This window comes from Gracilinanus agilis, chromosome 2, assembly GCF_016433145.1.
Source record: "Gracilinanus agilis isolate LMUSP501 chromosome 2, AgileGrace, whole genome shotgun sequence".
Classification (NCBI taxonomy): Eukaryota; Metazoa; Chordata; class Mammalia; order Didelphimorphia; family Didelphidae; genus Gracilinanus; species Gracilinanus agilis.
The window spans coordinates 449,394,871-449,418,963 of NC_058131.1; the positions used below are offsets into that span (position 1 = coordinate 449,394,871).

At 33.7% G+C, this 24,093-nt stretch overlaps 1 pseudogene; it reads right to left on the minus strand.

Annotated features, from left to right (window-relative positions):
* Positions 1-5,929: 5,929 nt before the first annotated feature.
* Positions 5,930-6,029, minus strand: LOC123238337 (annotated as a pseudogene).
* Positions 6,030-24,093: the final 18,064 nt, after the last annotated feature.

Here is a 24,093-nt window from a genome sequence, read left to right on the forward strand (position 1 = left end):
CCTGATCACAGCCTTCAGCCACCACAACTCCATATTGGGCTTCAATCTCTGGAAATTCTGGCCTGAGGGTACATTTAGCTTTGTTGGTCACCTCAACTTGCTTAATCCAGTTTATCAATAGTGCAGAGAAGAACCTCCAGAGCGCAGAGGGGCTCAGTCTCATAGAATTGCAGAAAACTAGACGGGCAAGGGTACAGAGTGGACAGAGATCCAGGCTCAGCAAAGGGCAGAGCCACAGGTCTCACTTGCTTGATCCAACCTGAAAGGTATGCATATAAAGTTGAATTCTTGGGTATAATGGAAATATCCAACACCACTCCCCCGCGGACTGCACTGAAATCCACAGTAGGAATCTGGCTCACTGGGATCCCAGGGTGAAAGCTGCAACCACAATGGAGTACCTTGGTACCACCATGGGAAGCTCAGGGCTCTGATGGAGAAACTGACAGGGAGGTGGCTGGCAGAAAGGAGAAGAGAGGAGGAGTAATGGTAACTAACTTCAGCCTCCACACCTTCACTTTCACCTTTAGCCTCTGCTGGAAGTTGGTGGAAAATCAGGCCTCAGGGAACATTAATACAACTGGTCAGTTCCATTAGCCTAAATCCAGTTAATCAGATGAGCATAGAAGAAACCCCTTCAGGGCAGAAAAGTCCAAACTCACAGATCCAGAAAATAAACAGAAGACCTAGAATACAGCCAATAAAGAGGGGGAAAGAAGAAAAAAATATGAATAATCAACAGAAAGAGAAAAAAAGTAATTACAATCAACAGCTTCTATTCAGGTAACGAACAAAGAAGAAATGGAACAGAGGAGGACCAAGAAACACCAAGGAAAAACTCAGGAACCCCAGCAAATTGGACCCAGGCTTTGGAAGAACTCAAAACACAAATTAAAAAAAAACAATTAAGAGAGGCTAAAGAAAATTGGGAAAAGAACTTAAAAAGCAAACTAGGTCATCTGGAAACAGAGGGAGATGAACAAAAACAAGAAAATGGTTCTTAAAAGCCAGAATTGACCAGCTTGAAAACAGGGCAAAGAAAGTGAAAGATGACCTACAAAAGAAAAATAAATCAAGAGGAAAAGGAGGATCAAAAAGCCAGGGATGAAATTCAGTCTTTAAAAATTAGAATTGAACAACTATAAGTGACACAAGGCAGCAAGAGTCTATAAAACAAAATCAAAAGAATGAAAAAGTTGAGGAAAATATGAAACTTCAAAACCAAGGAAAAGATATTTCAAACTGCTAATAAGAAACAATCAGATATCATGGAGCCACAGTAAAGGATTACACAGGACTTGGTTGCCCCCACACTGAAGGACCAGAAGACATGGCATATGATATTCCAGAAAGCAGGAGAACTGGGATTACAACCAAGAATCAACTACCCAGTAAAACTGAATACATTCTTGCAGGGTAAAGTATGGTCATTTAATAAATTAGAAGATTCCCAAGTGTTCCTAAAGAAAAGCCCAAATACAGAACTCAAGAGAACTACCAAAAGGTAATTAAGAAAGGAAAACAAATATGTAAGGGACCCAATAAGTTTAAATGATTTGTATTCCTATATGAAAAGATGATATTGGTAACTCTTAAAGATTGTTATTTGTGAAGATAGGATTAATCCTATCTTGCCTATTTTTAGATTAAATCACCAAAAGTGTAAACATACCACTTAATTCTCAAGTGGGGAGTTCTGTGACCCACATGGGCAAGAGTGGGTGATGAATCAGAATCAACTGACTGCCCCTAGGCAGTCCTAAGCAAAGCCTTTGTTGTGGTTGCTACACGTAAAATAGGAGGAATGCACAGGAAATGATGCAAAAAAAGCACCTTTAAAAGGGAGTTACAGGGGCAGCTGGGTAGCTCAGTGGATTGAGAGTCAGACCTAGAGACAGGAGGTCCTAGGTTCAAATCTGGCCTCAGACACTTCCCAGCTGTGTGACCCTGGGCAAGTCACTTGACCCCCATTGCCCACCCTTACCATTCTTCCCCCTATGAGACAATACACAGAAGTTAAGGGTTTAAAAAAAAGGGAGTTACAACTTCCTGTGGGCTACTTCTTCATTCTTCAGAGTTTGGAGTTCAATTTGGAGGCTGGTGAAGAATCTGCTTACTGGACATGAGACCTTGGACGTGATGAGACTGTTCTTAAATCTCTCCCTTTAAACTACCATGTGGGGATTGAAAAAAAACTGACTCCTCCCAGGATTGTTCTGAAGGGACTCTCCTCTTAAGAGAGGCTTCATGACTGAAGTCTTTGCTTTATTCATCCCCAGGCCCTCAGCTCTAGGCTCAAGGCTGAGGCCCTTCTGAGGATTAATTAGCCCTGCTTGGGTTGAGCCAGGGGCCAGAGCAAATATACTTAGTGTGTTATGTTAGATATCTTGCCCTATCCTCTCTCTGATTTTCTTACTTTCACTCTATCTTCCTATTTGTACATAAATTACCATAAAAGTCATTCTGACTTGAGTCTTTCTTTGGGAATTAAATCCATTCCTTGACAACCACTCCTTTAAATATTTAGTCCAACCATATTTTTTTACCCTTTACATATTGTCATCAGAATAACTAGAAGTATACCTAGAGGTTACAGTGATAAATTGTAAAGGATATGTCAAAAAAAACTAGTGGTAAAAAAAGGGGATAATACTAAAAGAAATGGGAAAAGAGATAAAATAGAGTAAATATATATTTCATAAAGAATCTTGCAGGAGAAGAATGGGGAAGACCAACACAATACAATGGAAGAGAAGAGGTTGGTGACAGGTAATACTTAAATCTTACACTCTTTGGAATTGGCTCAGAGAGGGAAGAATAGTCACATTCATCAGGACAGAGAATTATATTGTGCCCTATAGAGAAGTAGTAGAAAGGTTCTAAATGGACTGGTGGGGAGGGGAGCAATACAAGGGAGGGAGAAGTTGGGGTCATTTAAAAGGCACTATAGTAAGAGGGGAATAATAATAAGAGAGGGGATGGGAAGGGAAGTAACACTAGGAATGGGAAGGGGGAGAGATAGATGAAAAATGAAAAGTTGGAGGGGGGTAAGAGGGATAAGAGAAAAGGCAGAATCAAAGGAGGAAGTCAAAATGGAGGGAAATAGATAGTAATCATAAATGTAAATATGAATGGGATGAACTCACCCATAAAAAGGAAGAGGATAGAAGAATGGATTAAAAACCAGAATCCTACTGTACGTTGTCTACAAGAAATGCATTTGAGGTAGACATAAGCAGGGTAAAGGTAAGAAGGTAGAGCAGAATTTACTGGGCTGCAACTGAGACAAAGAAGGCAAGAGTAGCAATTATGGTCTGATGCAAAGCTAAAGCAAAAATGAGAGAGATTAGGATAATAATTACACCTTGATGAAAGGCAGTATAAATAATGAAGAAATATTAGTACTTGACATATATGCACCAAATGGTATAGTATTCAGATTTCTAAAGGAGAAATTAAAGGACCTATAGATAGTAAAACCATACTGTTGGGGGACCTCAACCTTTCCCTACCAGAACTAGCTAAATAAAACCAAAGAATAAATAAGAAAGAAGTAAGGAAAGATAATGAAATGCTAGAAAGATTAAAGCAAATAGATATCTGGAGAAAAATAGGAATAAAAAGGAATATACCTTCTTTTCATCAGTTCATAGCACATATACAAATATTGACCATGTACTAGGGCATACAAACATTGCAAACAAATGTAGAAAAGCAGAAGTAATAAATGCAATTTTTTCAGTACATAATGCAATAAAAATCATAATCTATAAGAACTTATGGAAAGGCAAATTTAAAATTAATTGGAAATGAAATAATCTAATTCTTCAAAACTGGTGGGTTAAAGAACAAATCAACAATTACTGATTTTATTGAAGAGAATGGCAATGAGGAAACAACATATCAAAATCATGAGATATAGCCAAAGCAGTACTCAGGGGAAAATTTATATACCTGAGTGCATATATCAATAAATCAGAGAGGGAAGAGGTCAATGAATTAGGCATGCGACTTAGAAAAACTAGAAATAGAACAAGCTAAAAACCCCAGATAAAAACCAAATTGGCAATCCTAAAAATAGAAGGAGAAATTAATAAAATTAAATGTAAAACAACATTTGAACTAATAAATAAGACTAAGAGCTGGTACTTTGAAAAAACAAATGAAATAGATAAAGTACTGGCTAATCTAATAAAAAAGAAAGAAGAAAATCAAGTGAACAGTAAGAAAGATGAAAAGGGCAACCTCACCTCTATTGATGAGGAAATTAAGGTAATTATTAAGAACTATTTTGCCCAAGTATATGGCAATAAATATGATAATCTAGGTAAAATGAGTAAATATTTACAAAAATATAAAGTGCCTAGATTAACAAAAGCAGAAATAGAATACTTAGACAATCCCATCTCAGAAAACAAAATTGAACAAGCCATCAAGGAACTCCCTAAGAAAAAATTCCCAGGGCCAGATGGATTTACTAGTCAATTCTATCAAACATTTAAAGAACAACTAATCCCAGTACCATACAAATTATTTGACAAAATACGGAAAGAAGGAATCTTACCAAATTCTTTTATGACACAAATATGGTACTGAGTCCAAAGCAAGGCAGACCAAAAACAGAAAGAGAAAACTACAGACCAATCTCCTTAATGAACACAGATGCAAAAATCTTAAATAGAACACTAGCAAAAAGAATTTAGCAAGGTGAGATTTCCTTTATCATTTTTGATACTGTTAATTTGATTCTTTTCTTTCTTTTTTAAATTAGATTTACTAGTACTTTATTTATTTTATTTGTTTTTTCAAAGTACCAGCTCCTGGTGTTATTTATTAGTTCAATAGTTTTTACTTTCAATTTTATTAATTTCTCCTTTAGTTTTTAGGATTTCCAATTTAATTTTTATCTTGGGATCTTAATTTGTTCTCTTTCTATTTTTTTCAGTCGCAAACCTAATTGGTTGTTCTCTTCCCTCTTTATTTTGTTGGATATAAATTTTCCCCTGAGTACTTTTTGGGCTATATTCCAAAGATTTTGCATGTTGTCTCTTCATTGTCATTCTCTTCAATGAAATCAGTAATTGTTTCTATGATTTTTTTTGACCCCCTAGTTTTGAAGAATTAGATTAATTTCCAATTCATTTTAAATTTGTCTATCCATGATCCTTTATTAATTACAAATTTTGTTCCATTATGATCTGGAAAAGTTGCATTTATTATTTCTGCTTTTCTGCATTTGTTTGTAATGTTTTTATGTCCTTGCCAATCTTTGTATCTGTACTCCGTGCTGCTGAAAAGAAGGGTATATTCCTTTTTATCCCTGTTCATTTTTCTCTAGATCTCTATTAACTCTAATTTTTTCTAGCATTCCATTAACTTTCCTTACATCTTTCATATTTTTTTTTGGTTTGATTTATCTACTTCTGGTAGGGGAAAGTTGAGATCCCCAACTAGTATGGTTTTACTATCTATTTCCTTCTTTACCTCCTTTAGTTTCACTTTTAAAAATCTGGATGCTATACCATTTGGTGCATAAATGTTTAGTATTCATATTACTTAATATAATAGTTCTTAGTATCTTTTAGCAAAATGTAATTTCATTCCTTATCTCTTTTAATCAGATCAGTTTCTATTTTGGTTTTGTCTCGTATCATGATCGCTACTCCTGCTTTTTTTACTTTAGATGATGCATAATAAATTCTGTCCCAACCTTTTACTTTGAATCTTTGTGTGTCACCCTGCCTCAAATGTGTTTTTTGTAAAAAAAACATGTAGTAGGATTCTGGTTTTTAATCCACTCTATTTAATGGGTGAGTTCTTCCCATTCACATTCAGCTTTATGATTATTATCTATGTATTTCCCTTCTATTATTCCCTTTAGATCTTGCTTTATTCTCTTTCTCTCTGTTCCCCCTCATTGTTATTTTGCAAAAATATGGAACATTTCACAGATTTGTGTGTCATCCTTGAGCAGGGACCATGCTTATCTTCTCTATATCATTCCAATTTTTATTGGAATTTTATATTGCTGCCTAAGCAAGCACAGAAGAGCAGAAATTAGGGAATTACTAAAAGTTTGGAAGGAAATTTGGAAATATTTAAAGAATTAAAAATCTACAGTTATCACAAACTCCAAACATACTATCTAAAAATGAAAAAGATAGTAAAAATAATGCCAAGATGTTGAATGATTTTGAAAAAATGATGAGTATGCTTAGAATGGAATTTTTAAAGCACTTTTTGAGTCTGATAGTACAAATCCAATTAAACCTAAATTAATGTTTTAAATTAACACAGCATATGTTATAACAATTATGAATGATTGTATGTTCTCATAATAAATGACAAAGAGTGTAAGTGTGTCCCAGATACAAGTGCTTCATTTGCAAATTTCATATGCAAATTTCACTGACCCTAACAATTCTGATCTGAGTCAAAGTATTTTTGTTGCTTTCCTGGTAAAGTCTTAGAGATTTCTGTTCTTAATTTGAGTCTAAGAAATAAAACTGTAGCTTACCTGTATCTTATGTATATATCTTTCATGTATTCATCTTCATCTACTCTCCATTAGCATGTGTGATGTTAGAGAGCTCACCATTTTTCCCTTTCTTCATATCCCCATCCCATAGTACAGTGTTTATTATATAGTAATCATTTATTAAATGTTTATTGACTGATTGGTTTCTGCTAACTGACAGGGAGTGAAAATTCTAGAAAGTGCTCTTTAGGTTTAGAGAAAAAATAACAAGTACAAATCTAGATCATTTGTAATTTAAGGAAGAATCATTATTTGGTGCAAAGATGAAAGGAAGGAGAGAGGAAAAGCTGAAGGTAAGCAATTTTTAGGAATTCAAGAACTCCTAGAATTTTCTGTATCTTCACCATGTTGCACTGGGCTGGTAGGGATAGAGGAAGAGAATTCACACCTTATATTCAGGCAGCCAGCTAAAGAATCCAAAAATAAATCCATATTTACATTTTATGGTGTTTGGTCATTTAAAACATTCTTTAATTATACTATTGTTTTAAAACCAACCTGGTTTTAAAACTGTTCATTTCTCCAAGTTTGGGGAATTTTTTTTCCTCTTCAAATGTCAGCAGAGATAACTTTGATTTGTATTTTTTCCCTTAAATCAGACTTCTTAAAAGCTGATAATTTTTGCAATGGCATTACCACTAATTAAACCAAAGCTTTATATAAGTAGGAAATGTCAATAAAACTGGCTAGTAAAATGCCAGTTTTACTAGTAAAGTAACTTTTACCATGCTTACCAATCAGTAAAATTTTAGTTTCTGAGCTCTACAATTACTGTCAGATCTCTGAAGACTTATTAACCTCTCAAGACCACTCTAAGTCTCTAAGTGGTTTATTATCTTCAACTTGCCTGAATAGACGATAAGTATTTATTAGAAAACTAAAGTAGGAAAAATGGGGGAATGGTTTTTATTGTTACTTAAACATGGGCTAGTTTTTCAGATTCTTTTCTTCAAATGCTTGTACAATAATTTGGTCTCAAACTTATGAAGTTGTATAATAAATATAAGCAGTGTTTCCCCATTTGATATAAGCTGAATCATCATTCATTTTGATTTTCAATAATGACTGAGGAAAAATGTTTATTTCCAATGCATTTTAATAACATTTTCATAAATTATCTTACCAGTAAAAGCAAATAGAAAATGTAATTAATAATAATGGTAATGATGGTAATTCATAATTATATAGTTATTTAGAAAATACTCTCCACATAACTATTTTATAATGCAAGAATTTAAAGTAAAGTTTCCCATTTCACAGATGAGGAGACTGAGGCTACCCAAGTTCATATAATTTAAACTTAAACTTAAATCTTAGGTCTGATATTTAAGTCAAGGTTCTGATTAATAATAATTCTGATAATCTATCACTTCTATTTTAAAAAGATTCTTACAAGCTCACTGATAAAAATATTTTGTAAAGAATTCAGTAACAACTATATTGTGATAGCAATACAATCTATGAGTAAGAGTAGGTCAACTAGATGCAACTAGGGCAACTCTATTCCTATATTAAGAGGCTCAAAAGACACTCAAAAGGTCATTAGACAGGAGGAGAAAAAGACAACTGAGAGTTTGTCACTCTCTTTTTTATGGTTCAAAGAGTCATTGGCTATTCCAACTCAGTGGCCAATAAGGAGACTATTCTTTGGTATGGAAGTGCCCATTCAGTGTTGAAGAAGCAGGAAATTTTCCTCATTCCCAAAGCACCAAAACTCTAACTAATCACATGTGGAGAACTAGAATAATCAGGGAAGATCTAAAATGTTATGGACTTTCACTTGTCTTTTTCTCCTCCCGACTGAAGACCTTTTGTGTGCAGTCTTTGAACCTCTTGATGAGAGGTCAAGTAGAGGTGAGGTCTAGTTGTCATACTCCTACCCATAGATTAGATTATGTAGTGATCACTTCCATGTGGAAGGATGGAGACTCAACTCAACCTCAAAGTCTTTGACCATTTCTTCATTTCTTCTGCTCTGTGTGTGTGTTATATGACCATGATAAATCCCATTTCAGAAAAAAAAAAAAAACATTGAACAAACCATCAATAAACTTACTGAGAAAACACTCTCCCTGCCCAGGGTCAGATGAATTCACAAGTGAATTCTATCAAATATTTAAAGAACAATTGGTACCAATACTATATATACTATTGAGGAAAATAGGCTGAGAAGAAATACCAAGTTCTTTTTAATACACAAATATGGGTCTGTTACCTAATCCAGGAAGAGGAAAAACCAAGAAATAAAATTATAGGTCAATTTCATTAATGAATATAGATGCAAAAATTTTAAATAAAATAAAAGTAAGCAAACTATGGCAATATATCACAAGGATCATTCACTATGGCCAGGTGGGATTTGTAACAAGAATGTAGGACTGGTTTAGTATTAGGAAAACTATCAGCATAATTGAGTATATCAATAACCAAAATAAAAAAAAATCACAGTTATCTCAATAGATATAGAAAAAAGCCTTTGACAAAGTATGACTAACAAAAAAATTTTATAAAGCTAGAAGAAATAATGACAAAATTCATCTGGAAGAACAAAAATTCAAGAATATCAAGGGAATTAGTGAAAAAAAATGTGAAGGGAAGTGGCCTAAGTGCCTGATCTCAAAGTATACTATAAAACATTAATCATCAAAACAGTCTGGTTCTGGCTAGAAATAGAATGGTAGATGAATGTAATAAATTAAATACACAATATGCAAGAGTGAATGACCTTAGTAACCTAGTGTTTGATAAATCCAAAGATCCCAGCTTTTGGAATGAGAAATCACTTTTTAACAAAAACTGCTGGGAAAATTGGAAAATAATATGACAGAAACTAGGTGTAAGGACTGAGATTTTACCTCATACTAATCAGACTAAAAATGATTTTTTTAAAAAAGGAAAATAACAATTATTAGAAAGGATGTAGAAAAACATTTTGTACATTGTTGGTGGAACTTTGCATTTCTATTCTGGAAAGCAAGTGGGAGATGTTACCAAAGTAGCCAAAATTACTAAACTATGTTCACCTTTTGACCCAATTACATCACTTCTATGCCTATGCATCAAAGAAATCAAAGGAAGAATATCTATATCTATATCTATATCTATATATACATTTCTCCCTGACCAAAAAACCTTTACCTTCCACCTTAGAATCAATATTGGTTCCAAAGCAGAAGAGTGGTAAGAGCTAGGCAATGGGGGTTAAGTGACTTGTCCAGGGTCACACAGCTGAGAAGTGTCTGAGGCTAGATTTAAATCTAGGACTTCCTGTCTCTAGGCCTGGCTCTCAATCCACTGAGCTATCCTGCTGCTCCCAAGAATGAATATATATGTACATATATATATATATATATTTGTGATAGCCAAAAATTTGAAATGAAGGGATATTCTCCTATTGAGAAATAGATAACTGTACTATGGTATATGAATGGAATGGAATGTTTTTATATTATAAGACATGCTAAAATCAATAATTTCAGGAAAAACTGAGAACTTGATGAATTATGAACTGATGCTGAGCAAAATGAGCAGAAATAAGAGAACAATTTACACAATGAAAACAATACTACAAAAATAAGTTTCAAAGATTTAGAATTCTGATTAATGAAAAACAATAAGTCTAAAAGAATAAAAATGAAATATGCCACTTGCCTCCTAATAAGTGATGAACTTAAAATGCAGAGACAAACATTTTTGGACATAATAATGTGGGGATTTGTTTTGTTGAACCATACATTATCGATAGGCTTTTTTGTTGGCTTTTTAAATGCTCGTCAAAAAAATAACTTACAAAATTAGGGGCCATTAGATATCTACACAAATGGAGACGAACATAGAAATCCTAGCTCAGTTGATTCTGTAGCCTTATCAAAGGTGGCAAATTAAAAAAAAGATGAAAAATCAGTATGACAGAGCTTTAAGTGTGTATTACAAAAGAAAAAAAAAGAAAGTATTAAATAATTATTGTCAGATCCAAAGCTTATTCAGCCCAACTGGTAGAACAAAGATGATTTGTGGGAAAGAAAAGTTGTTGTTTATAACAACCTTAAGGGGCAATGGATGAACCTCAAGTAAAATCTTATTTTCTTCAATAGAGTCTTACAAATTAATTATCCATTATTTTAACTAAATCCTTCTTAAAAAATCACAATCAAATTTAAAAAAACAGGATTTGGAATAAGAGAATGTTCTTGGTTCAAATTAGACTTTTTCAGAATTTTAGAACAGAAAGAAAAATCAATGCACCATGAAGAGTTTTGTGAGGAGAACTTTTCGACAACCTTACACATCTAAAGCCCCCTTAGCAATTCATGTTGATTTATATTAGATAAACCTTATACTTTCCCATCCCATATATACAATCCAAAACAAAACTGTAATGAAAAATTGCAGAAGCCAAAACTTTGTCACACATCTTTACTACCTTTTAAAAATAACTAATGAAAAATACACAAAACAAGCAAACTCTAGCTCCTCACCCTCAGGAGTGAAGCTATAAAAGAAAAGGGGGAAAAAGGCTTTTAAAGTGTAAGATGCATAAATTTCTTTCTTTCTTTTTAACAATGTTCCTCTCCGGTATGAAGAGGTTTATATGATCATTTGCAACCACTAGAGTCCAACTACATACTCAGAAATCTATACACATTTTTTTTCTTCCCACTACAGCCAAGAATATTTATCTTAAAAAAGAAAAAGGCGAATACCCTCCAAATCCCTTTCAACTGAAGTTCCTTTAACAAGTCCCCTGAGCCTTGAAACACGAAACTCTAAATTTATTTCATAGTGAGAATAAAAACATGGAGCTAAGCCTTAAATACTCCCATATTTTCATCTAAGATCATTGATTATCAGCATATAGCTTACTAACACATATTTACCAGTGTCTGAACATTGTTTAATTTTGCAGGCTCTTTCTAAGGTGTGAATTTTCAAGGAATTGACCTTAAACACCTGAATTTAATGCATTTTTGAACTATCAAATGACTTTGAAGATTTGTTAGTGCTTATAATACCTGTTTTATGTTCTGCAGCAAATTGATGATGGAATAACCTACCCCCTGGTGGTCAGTCTTCCATATTTCAGGTTCTTATAACAAAGTGATTTCTCTACCATCTTCACTGGCATTCATTAAAGTAGCAATATCATGTTTTCTAATGACATCTTATGTTGTTCCACTCTTCCCTAACTCAGGCCCTTGACAAATCAAGTCAACTCTACACTACTCTCTATTCTTGGCTCCTTGTTCTTTAATACTTTGCCATACTTCAACAATGAGTTACTCCCACCAACTACTTCCTTTGTTCCCATGCTTCTGATTGGAGGAGGAAGATATCACAAAATTTCACTGATTGAATGCACTATAAAGTTATGTTATCTAATCTTAACTGAGTCCTTAATGCAGCAAAGAAATCATCCAACTCCTTTCTAATTGATTTGATATCCCATTTTCTACCAGTGGCTATTCCAAACTTTGTCTCTTCTCAAGCCTTCTCCTCCCACTCCTCCCCATACCAGCTCATCTAAAGGCTTCATAAACTACTATCCAAATAGATTTAAGACTCTTTGCTAAAAACTTCCTCTTCTCCCCTTCTTATCTTACCACACTCAGGCATCTTCCTTTCCTATCATCCTTTCCTCTGGTCTCAGATAAAGAGGCCAACTCCTCTACAAATATTCATGATACTACTTTGACTTTCTCTGGCATATTGTCCCCAGTATCACTTCCACTCTTTTCAGTTTTCTTTCTATGTGAGCTCCTTTCCTGATGCCTACAAAAATATCCATGAGTCCCCATTTATAAAAAAAAAATTATCATTTGATCTTGCCAACCCCATTTTGTATAACATTACATTTCTCCTCTCTTTCTTTGTTAAACTTGTTCAGAAAGGCATCTAAAAATCAGATGAATTCACTTCCTTTCTTCTGATTCTCATATGAACGTTCCATAATCTAGCTTCCAACATTATCATTCAATTAAAACCACTCTAATTATGACTATTTCTTGTGAGGATTTTTTCCTTTCTTTTCTCTTCCCTATTGTTGGGCATGAGTTGGCAAGTAGATAAGAAGTATATTTTAATTGAAAAAATTTATATTGAAATACTAAAACAAAATGATCAGATCAACTAATTGTGTGCAGAGCAATCTCAAGGTTGCATAATAGGATCTCTTTTCTTTCTTTACAGTCTCATTTGGTAATCTCATCAATTCTCCTAGATTTAATTAATATCTCTATGCAGATGATTCATATGATTCATACATCTACAAATTTAGCATTACTCTCTCCCCAAAGCACCACGCATTTATAACTAATTGCTTAATGAATATTTCAAACTGGATGTCCCATAGATATCTCAAACTCAAGGAGTTACCAAAACTCTTTTTCTTTCTCCATAGATACTTTCCACTTTCAAATTATCCTTTTTTCTCTTGAGGATACAACCAACCTTACTAAGTTCATCATCTAAGAAGTATTCTTGACCATCTAAGAGTTATCCTTGATTTTGTACTTCCTTCAGCTCATATGTTCAGTCATAAACTAAATCTGGAGGGAGTAGGATTCTCTCTTCAAAATCTCTAAAATCTGTCCTTTTTCCTCTACTTATACAGTCTCTACTTACTTACTTGCACTACTTCAAACTATTCAAACTCATATTATCTCTCACCTGGACTATTGAAGGACTTTCCTCATTAATCTTCCTGCCTCAAGTCTCAACCATTTCCAACCCAATAACTGATTAACTTTTTGAAAGGTACTATGATGCCTTATATATGATAAGATTACTTTCCTAAACAAATTTAACCTTATGAAAAGTGGATTAAAGTTGGTGGAAAAATTCTGTAGGCAGAGAATTAAATCATTAAATCAAATAATTAAATCAGAAAATCACAAAACAGGACATTTCTTAAGATGTGGATTCACTAACTGGAAGAAAAGCTTGTGATAAAATTGTTGAGTTTTATAGACTTAAACCAACATGAATATGTTTATATTTTCCTCATGGTAAATCATGAAAGGGAGCACATTCCTTAATTAATAATTACAGATTAATATTTTAGGATCAGTCAACTCTTACTTGGAGATGAACTATTTAATCTGCCTTCTCTTAAAACCCACTCTATTAATTTTAATGGATGTCATTATCTGATTCTTGAATTAGGGTTGGTTGCTATAGCCTTTTACCATTCATCAACTACACTGGGTATTTTGGTCCAAAGCCCAAAAGACTGAACAGTCTATGAGGACATCTCATTTTTACTTCTCCCTTTTCATTGCTGCCACTCAACATCAATTGCAGATACTAAACTGCTAAAATATTAAGGATTAAACACTTAATCTTTCTCCATCTCAATATATTTAACTTTGTAATGCAAATAAAAATAACAGACTTTCTCCACCTACATCTTGTGTGCACTCCTGAAATAAGAATTTGGTGCTGATGCTGTAGTATAGGGCAAAGAGAAGTGGATTTAGAGTAAAATAACCTGTTTTTGTGTTTAGATTTCACCAATTCATCTCTGTTTTGTGCTTCTACTTCCTCTCATCTAACTCTCTTATAAACCCTCTACAATTTAGCTTCCAATCTTATCTTTCAACTAAACCCACTCTAAAATTTGCCATTGTGCTTTTCAAACTTTATCTTATTTGATACTCCTAACAACTCTGTGAACCAAGGCTTAACTAGATTAATTGCTTTGTCCACAATACCATAAGTATCATGAGCAGGAGTTAAAACATTATACTCTTTTTCTCAGTCAAGAACTCTATTCATTCTGCCATGTTGCCTCTATAATTTCTTTCAAACTGAAAACAATTCATTTTCCTTCACTGTCCCTCAGTCTCTACATCTTTAAAGTGATTGTTCCATCTTATTTCTAAGTTCCATTCTAACTGTAGCTTTTATGATCCTATAAATATAAATAACTACTCCTGAAGGTGGAGTCAAGTTGGTGGATGAAGGCAGGAACTCCCTGAATTCTCACAAAATTACCTCAAAACATATTTTAAAAATATCTCAAAACTAAATCTCGAATGGTAGAACCAACAAAAGCTTAGGATGAGATGATTTTCCTTCCCAAGATAACTTAGAAAGTCAGCAGAAAAGGATGCCTCTCTGGTGTAGGAAGGGAGAACAATTCAATGAAAGCAGCATCAGGGAAAACCAGAAACCAATCCCCATTTCCTCTAGCCTAGATAGGCTAGTAGCCAGGGCCCTATGCCATCCCACCCACACACTTCTTTTGCAGACAGGTGAGCAACCAGGCTTTCATGCTCCCAGTGCAAAAAGCTTGGAACAATCTCTTCTACCTTAATAGCTCAACCTTAAAATAAAACTAAAAATCACAAAGTACTCTGTAAAATGAGCAAAAAACAACAAAAAAAAAGAAAGTTACTCTAGTGACTAGGTAGATCAAAACATAAACTCATGTTATAATAAAATAAATCTGGAGCCTTATTACTAGATTTATGAGCATTTATTAGTAAAGAAAGAGATGACTGAAATAAAAGGGAGTTTAGAGCTTTTTTATCTTTAGGGAAAGATCTAATCCTCTATTGCAGCCAGCCTCCAAACCTCCATCAATCAGAGATCAAGAGATAAGAGGGAGAGCAAGAAGCCAGCCCAGAGACTAAGTTAGTTCCAGAGTGGAAGTAAGGAGGCCTACTCCACTTCCTAAGCTGCTTTTCAAAACCTCTCTCTCCTCCTCCTTTTCCTTGACCAATGGCTTTCAAACATCATGCTGTCTGCCTTTATGGCAACATTACACTGGGCTCAGGCCTTACATCAGGCTGTCAGATTGTCAGACACGACATTTGTCTCTGTGATTCCTTTGTCCCACCACTGTGGTGTTGGGGAATGGAGACTATTACATATACTTGGAAGAGGACAGTAATGTCAAAATGGCTAGATGGCTAGAAAAATGTTAAAATGGTTCCAGACCTGAAAAGAAGTCTTAGAGGGCACAAAAGAGATTTTAATAATTAAGGTTGAAGAAACATGAATGAAGAAAGGTGGGTAATGCAAGAGAAACATGAAAAAAAGAGTTAAAGCACTTAGTAAAAGAAGTACAAAAATGGGAAAAATTTTATTGAAGAAAACTATCTTAAAAAATAACTGGTCAAATAAAAAAGGAGGCATAAAAATTCACTGAAGAAAACAATTTTTTAAAAAGTAGAATTGGCCAAATGGAAAATAAGTTATAAAAGTTCAGTGAAGACAAACACTTCTTTTTTTTTTAAGCCTGTACTTCCCATCTTAGAATCAATACTGTTTACTGGTTCTAAGAAGAGTGATAAGAGGGAGGCAATGGGGGGAATTAAGTGACTTGTCTAGGGTCACAGAGCTAGGAAGTATCTGAGGTCAGATTTGAACCTAGGACCTCCCATCTCTAGGCCTGGCTCTCAATCTACTGAGCCACCCAGCTTCCCCTGTAATCACTTCTTAAAACTTAGAATTGGTCAAATTGAAGCTAATGACTCTACAAGACATCTGGAAACAATTTTTAAAAATCAAAAAAGAAAAAATTGAGGAGAAAATGCAAACTACTTCATTGGAAAAACAACTGACCTGGAAATAAATCCAGGATAGATAATTTAGGAATGATTGAAATACCTAAACCTAAAAGTCATGATCAAAAAAAAAAAAGGAACCTGGACCATTGTATTATAAGAAATTATCAAGGAAAATGCATTTGATATTCTTGAAAAGGAGGGTAAAATAGGCATTGAAAGACTCTTCCAATAACTTCCTGAAAGAAATCTCGGAAGGAAAATTCCCAGGAATATTGCAACTAAATCCCAAAGTTCCCAGGCCAAAGAGAAAATACTCCAAACAGCCAAAAAAGAAACAATTCAAATATTATGGAGCCATAGTCAGACAGATTTAGTATCTTCTACTTGACATAATCAGAGGTCTTGGAAAATAAAGGCAAAGGAACTAGGATTACACCAAGATTCACTGACAGAGAAAATGAATATAATCCTTCAGGGTAAAAATGACTATTTAATGAAATAGAGGGGCTTTCAAGCATTCCTGATGAAAACACAAGAGCTAAAGAGAGCATCTCATTTTCAAATACAAAACTTTAGAGAAGCATAGAAAAGTAAAAAGAAAAGAGAAAACACAAGGGATTCCATAAAGTTAAACTGTTTATATTTTTACATGGGAAGATGATACTTGTAACTCTTAAGAACTTTATCACTATTAGGGTACTTAGAAGAGTATAAATACATAGACAGAGGGCATGGGAGTAAGTTGACTATGATGAGATGATATTCAAATTCATGCATTTGCACTTGTGTAAGTAGAATTGTTACCTGTTCAAATGTCTGCAGCAAGACAATGAGAGAAAATAACAGAGCATGAGATAGAATTCATAAAAGTTAATGGATAAATTAGCTATGGGAAAGGAATACTTCGAAAAAGGCTAGTGCATGGGATTTAGAAGCACTAGTTCATCACTATACTCTTATCAGCAATAAATTTTCATATAACCATTTAATATTTGTAAATTAAATGAATTATATTCCATTCTTAAGATATAAATGCTACATAGTGCCAAAATTATGCCTGCAAATCACCCTTTTGTATGCAATTGAGGGAATAGTTGCCTGGGGGATTTGAATCTTAATTGTTGCTGAAATAAGTAAGTCTTTGTATTAGATGAGATTTCTAAATTTTAGTCACAGGAATCTTTTTATCCTGATCAAAAAGAATAAAAGACATATTCTTATAGTCATTTTTAAGCTATTTGGAAATTGTTTAAATGTGAAGTTTTATTCCTTGTTATTGGCAGCAAAGCTCACTGAAAATATTCCACAAGCCATTGGAGCATTACTACAACTACTACATTACTACAATTTTTAAGATTTTCCATAAATCTTATCCCACATCGAAAACCTGGATTCAGTCTGAATAATTGATAAATGTGTACTTATAAAAACTTTCTTATTCATGCTTTTGTCTTATTGTCTTGGTGTCCACTAGTCTATACCTGGAATTAATCTCTATGGTTATGGTATAAATTTGATTGGTCCAATAAGATACCTTTTCTGGAAAAGAATTATATCTCCAAAAACTAAATTCAATTCCGAGTAGAAAACAAATATGAGTCCCTTGGGGAAGCCAACCTGTAGGGGGATGAAGGCAAGTCTACAATTAGAATAAACTGGTTTTTGGAATTAAAGAGATGAAGGTAAGAAGAAAGTGCAGGACCAGATTACATGATTCACTATACAGAATTACTTCTACCATATTGCACTATTTCCTTCATAAATTTTTTAAGAGTGAGACACAGTATAAAGGTCCTGTTTCCCAAAAAAGAAAAAAATATTAAAATAGGAAAAGATTTACAAGTTCAATTTTGAAAAAAATGAATGGAAGTGGGAGCTCAAATTTGGCCCTCTAGAAACTTTACCTCCCAAAATGACTTAGAGAGGATAAAGAATGAGGAATTAAGAATATAGTCCATATAGGGTGACAAATCAGAAAGGACAAGAGGATAGAAAAAAAGAAGAAACCCAGAAAAAATGGAAACCTCTTGAAGTAGTTATCTCAAATATTTTTACTTTCTTTAAAAAAATATTCAGCATACTAATGGTGAGTTTGGCTGAAAATTATAGGAAATAAAAATTGTTTTTAATTGTACAATATGTTTTCATCATACTATATAAAAATTATGATATGACATATTCAGATGAACAAATAGCTTCATGAATAATAATGATGGAAATGATAGTTTATATGGTTATATAAAGCACTTTTTCAGAGAATATAATAGAATGTAAGCTTTTCAGAGGAAAGACAACTGTTTCCTTTTATCTAGCATTACTACCAATCAATCAACTCAACATTGACTGAGCATCTACTACATGCCAGGAACTGAGGATCTTGATGCATGTTTATTGAACTGAATTTATTTTTTTGCAGGTAGGTGGCACAGTGAATAGAATGCTCATTTTAGAGTCAGGAAGACTTGACTTCAAATTGAGCCTCAGACACATAAACTGTGTGACCTTTAGGAAGTGAGTTAATCTGTTTGTCTCAATTTCAACATCTGTAAAATGGGAAAATAATAGCTCCTACTTCTTAAGGTTGTGAGGTTCAAATGACATAACTGTAACATGCTTAGTACTTTGTAAATATTAGTACTATGTAAATATCATTCCCATATTTTTCATTTTATTTTTTAGAAGAATCCTATTCAAAATAAGTAGTATAAGTATTACTATCTCAATTTTTAGATGAGGAAACTGAGGATTGAAGCAATTAATTGATTGTTTATTGTTCTTTACTTGACACATTTAGGACATTTTTATGTTGTTAAAAAATGATTCTTTCCAAAGATATTCAAAAGAGTCTTGGTGCCTTTGAATTAAATCTAAAGCAAAAATTAAAAATCAAACAAAGATCAGGTGTTCACTTAAAGTTGGCTTTCTTCTCACATACCTAAAAACATATGTAAATACACAGTCTCTACATATATATAATATGTACATATGTGATGAAATATTCATTTTGTTGTTGCTTAATGGTTATGTCATAGCCATTTCCTATAAAATCTAAGAACTTTATCAAAAGCATATAAGTAGCTATTAAAAATATATTCATGGGGGCAGCTGGGTAGCTCAGTGGAGTGAGAGTCAGGCCTAGAGACAGGAGGTCCTAGGTTCAAACCCGGCCTCAGCCACTTCCCAGCTGTGTGACCCTGGGCAAGTCACTTGACCCCCATTGCCCACCCTTACCAATCTTCCACCTATGAAACAATACACCGAAGTACAAGGGTTTAAAAATATATATATATATATATATTCACCCATTTCCTTCAGCAAACATAAATCAATCCTTCATTAGGTCCCCCTGAATAACCAGCAAATAACTTGGGAAAGTGGCTACAGTAAATGCAATAATTGAGTAAATTCTACCCTAGTGGCCTAGAAAAATTAATACAGCTTTCTTAAATGTCTAACTTGCTCCCATTAAGTAAATTATTATTCCTGATAGTCTATCTCATTAGACAGCCCTGCCTTGATGTCTTCATCTGATAAAAAGTAGTTGTTACGTATGCCTATTTGCCAGGTTAAGAATATTCATTTTATAACAGAAGAAAATGCCAAAATGATCCATAAATTTTTCCCTTAAAGAATAGGACCAAAAAAGTAAAATCAATAGTTCTGTTATGTTTTAGAGGAGTTACCTTTTCTTTGCCAAATTTCAATTACTTCCATGGCAAGATTAAGGCCTTAAGGTAAAGGTCCTTATAATGGAAGCACTTATCCAAACTTCACTACAGTTAACCATTGAGAGGTTAATGTTGATTAGCATACCCTCAGACATTCTTATGCACAATGCATGTACATTTAGGTCTGTGTTTGAATGTGCAGGTATGTGCATTGTGGACTCTCATAAATTCATAATAGCTTAGGCTGTGATTTTTATTTGGCATCCTACTGTGGAACCCAGTAGAGAATACTAAACTGTACAGCTAAACATTTTCAAATCCATAACTTTCCATCTGTTTATTCAATCAGAGCAAAACTTTGCAAAGCATTCTTCTAAAATGTACTCCTTGTTCCCGTTTGTGTTGCTGTTATTGTTTTTTAAGAAAAAATCATGTTGAAAGAGTTAATTTGCAAAAATAAATTAACAGTGAACATCAGCCCCATTTAACAAAGATAACTAAGAATCCCTTTGGACAAGTGTCTTCTGTCATGCCACTAGTTTACTGAGTTTATTTTTTTTTAAATGAACTCTGAAATGGAAGAGCTAACTTGATTTATACCAAGTTTCAAATCACAATATAAATTTTATCTCCTCCAACTAAATTCTACCAAGGCATTAATATTGAAAATTAAATTATTTAGCACCAAGTACATTTGGGAAACTCAAAAAATAATTCATTATAACAGCCTCAGTTTGCCTGACAAAAGAATAATATTGTTCTCTCAGTACAAGGAAGGGTAAAAAGTAATAAGGTCTAAGGCTGTTTACAGGCCAACAGAACTAAATAATAAATGAGAGCAGGAAGAATCAAATTCCCTGGAATGTGCTCCTACAGAAAGTTTTCAAGGAGATACACTGGATGAAAAATAGGACAATAATGTATTTAATTTTCTATGGAGACTACTTCCTTACTTAAAGGAGGATAAGGCAGAGTAAACAATAGTTCGTAAAAGAGAAATATGTTTCCAATTGCAAAATATCAGAAAAAGACTGTTATTTTAAAAACAAATCAATGATTAACTAAGAAATAGTAAGTGTGATTGATCATTGAGCAACTGTGGAGCTTTAGGCAAGTGCCCTAATCTCTCTTTTTCTTAGTTTTCTTATCTTTATTTAATAGCAACTAGAGTAATTGGAAGTGGCTCTCTGAAAAAGAGAAGCAACTATTCCCTCCATCTTTCCCCCACTTTCATATAGATACCTTAAGCTATCTCCTCTCTTTCCCAATTCCTCTCTTTAGGTGTCCTCTCTCCATATGGTCTTAAAGGGATGTTGCATAAGTGAATGGGACACAGTTAGGTGGTGCACTAGATAGGGTATCAGAAGTGGAGACTGAAAGACTCATTGTCCTGAGTTGAAATCTGTCCTCAGACACTCACTAGCTATATTACCCTGGGTAAGTTACTCACTACCCTAGAAACTGCCTTAGTTTCCTCATCTGTAAAACAAGCTGGAAAATGAAATAGCAAACCATTCCAGAAAACTCCAAATGGGATCACAAAGAGGGACACAATTGAAGAACAACAAAAACAATACGGGTAGAGGTGTTTCTGAAAGCCTTCCAGAATAGAACAATAGTCAGGGAAAGTTGCCCTTCAGGTCATGGTCTCAGAAGAGCTCAAAAACTTCTCCTTAACAAGCCTCCTTTCTCTTATAGCACTGCCATCTCACGGTCCTTTGCTCAAGATAGTGAAAGGAATGTCTTTGATTCATTTATTCTTTTTCTTGCTTCGAGGGAGTTAAAGAAATAAAATAAAATAAAATCTCTTTGCTTCATCTCAAGCTCACAGATTCTGATTCCAATAAATAAAGATCATTTAATCTCCCTTTTTTCAGTATCCTTGAGTGACCACATCACTGATTTTACTCTTCCCAAAGGACACACATACATACCATGATCTATATTTTAAGAGAACCCAATTTATATGGAAAAGCATATGGCAAAAAAAAAGATAAACAAATGAATAAAAAATACATAAACAATATCGAGCAAGTTAAATGAATTAATATATGCATGAAAGCATTGGTATAACTTGTATCAGACATTTTACTGCCTCAGAAAGGTAGAGAAGGAAAGGAGAGAATCTGAATTGAAAAATGTCAGAAAACAATTGTAAAGAAGTGTTTCTACATGTAATTGAATAAAAAAAAGAACATTTAAAATTGTAAATTAACTAATTAATACAGAAAATAAGAAGAGTTTAAAAAAACCAGAATATATTGAATCAGTACGAAAGCTCAACCAGGTTAAGAAACTGAGAAGTAAGAATTTCACTATTTGTGGTTCTCAAAAAAACTAAACAAACCAAAAACCAAGGCCAGTAGGAGTATCAACATCAACAGATGCAGTGTCATTGAGCATCTCCCTCTTTCACCAGCAAAACTGTGGTTTTTGTCCTAAGATACCTTTGTTCACTTAGTATGAGATACCAGAAAAAATCTAAAAGTCAGAAATCCAAAGATGATCTAGTCTAATTCGCTTATTTTAAAAATGAAAGCATAAAGATAGGAATAAAGTGACTTGTCTAAAGTAAATCAGTGGCAGAGCTCAGTCTAGAAACCAAGTTGTCCAAGTCTAAGTTTTATATATGTTCATTTCACTATACTACATCATTGACCTATAAAAAATTAATAAGAAAGGTATTCTTTAATTTTTGATTGCCCCTGATCCATGGTGTGACCTCCAACAACACATCTGAAATGTTATTTAATGTGGCCAGGCCTCTGTTTCTTCTTTTATTGAATAATATTCATCATAGATATTTTTTCTTTTTATTTACTGATTACATTCATTATTCTTCCTTCCATTGCCCCTTAATTAAACAATTTTTTTAAAAAATAGAGGCTTTTGGGAGCTGTTATGCCAATAAAACTAAAGATCTAAATTAAATAGGAAACTTTTTGCAAATATATAAATTGGCTAGTTTAACAGAAGAGGAAATAGAAGACAAATAATCCTGTATTAGAAAAAGAAATTAAACAAGCTATGAATGGATCCCCTAAGACAAAACAAACAAATAAACAAACAAACAACAACAGCAACAAAATAAACTACCCAAACAAAACAGTAAAAGATCAAATGGATTAACAAGCAAATTCTACTAAACACTGAAAGGACAGTGAATTTCATTACAGTACTTTATAATAAACTGTTTGGAAAAAAAATAGGTGAAGGAGTCTCACCATATGCTTTCTAGGATACCAGTTTGGTTCATATACCTAAATCAGAGACAGCCAAAACAGAGAAAGGAAACCAAAGCCCAACAAATTCCTGCATTGGCCATAATTAATAGGATATGTGTCTTATTCCAGATTTTAAGTCCTTCACCTCTCTGACAGGAGGTTGATAGCATGTTTTATCTTTAGTTCTCTGTGCATATAATTTATCATTATACTAATCAATTTAAGAGTCTTTCATAGGCATTTTTTCTCTATTTTACTATTGTTATCATTATGTAAGTTATTCTAATTCTGTTCACTTCACTTTGAATCAGATCAAAGAGATTTTCCCAGTTTCCTTTGTGACTAGAAAAAAATATAAAATACTGTCTTTGGCATACAAAATCCTTCATAACCTAGCCCTCTTTCACCTTCTCTGACCTGTCTGGACATTCTTTCTCAATCTCCTCTGCTCGATATTCATCTAGGTCACACCATCACACCCTGAAAGTCCTAATCTGTGTCCTTTTCTCTCTCTATCCAATTATCAACTCTTATACATATGGCTCTCAGATCTATTTGTCTAGCCCTAAAGCTCTCTCCTCATCTCTAATTTTACAGTTCCAACTGCCCATCGAACCAAATGTCATGCTTATATCTTAAACTAACTCAACACATCCAAAACCAAGCTCATTATCTTTCCCTCAAAACTCTTACTTATTCTCAACTTCTTTATTACTGTCAAGGTTACCATCGTCCTCCCAGGCACCCAGGCTCACAACCTACATATTATCCTGGACTCCTTACTTTTTTCTCAATTCACATTAACCAAATAGCCTACCATATAGATATTACTTTTATATTATCTCTTGCATCTATAGGTCTTTTTCTCTTTTCTGACTTTGCCACTGCCCTAGTTCAGGCTCTCATCTCTTCATACCTGAATAGCCTTCTAGATGGTCTCTATGCCACAGATATCTCCCCACCAATCCATTCTCCACTCATTTGTGAAAGTAAAAGTGATATACCTGAAACATAGATCTGGTGATGTCACTATTCTACCATACATTAAATTCCAGTCGTCCTTATTATCCCCAGGACGAAATATAAAATACTCTGCTTAATCCTACCACTACAAGCCCCTTACACTTTACACACACACACACACACACACA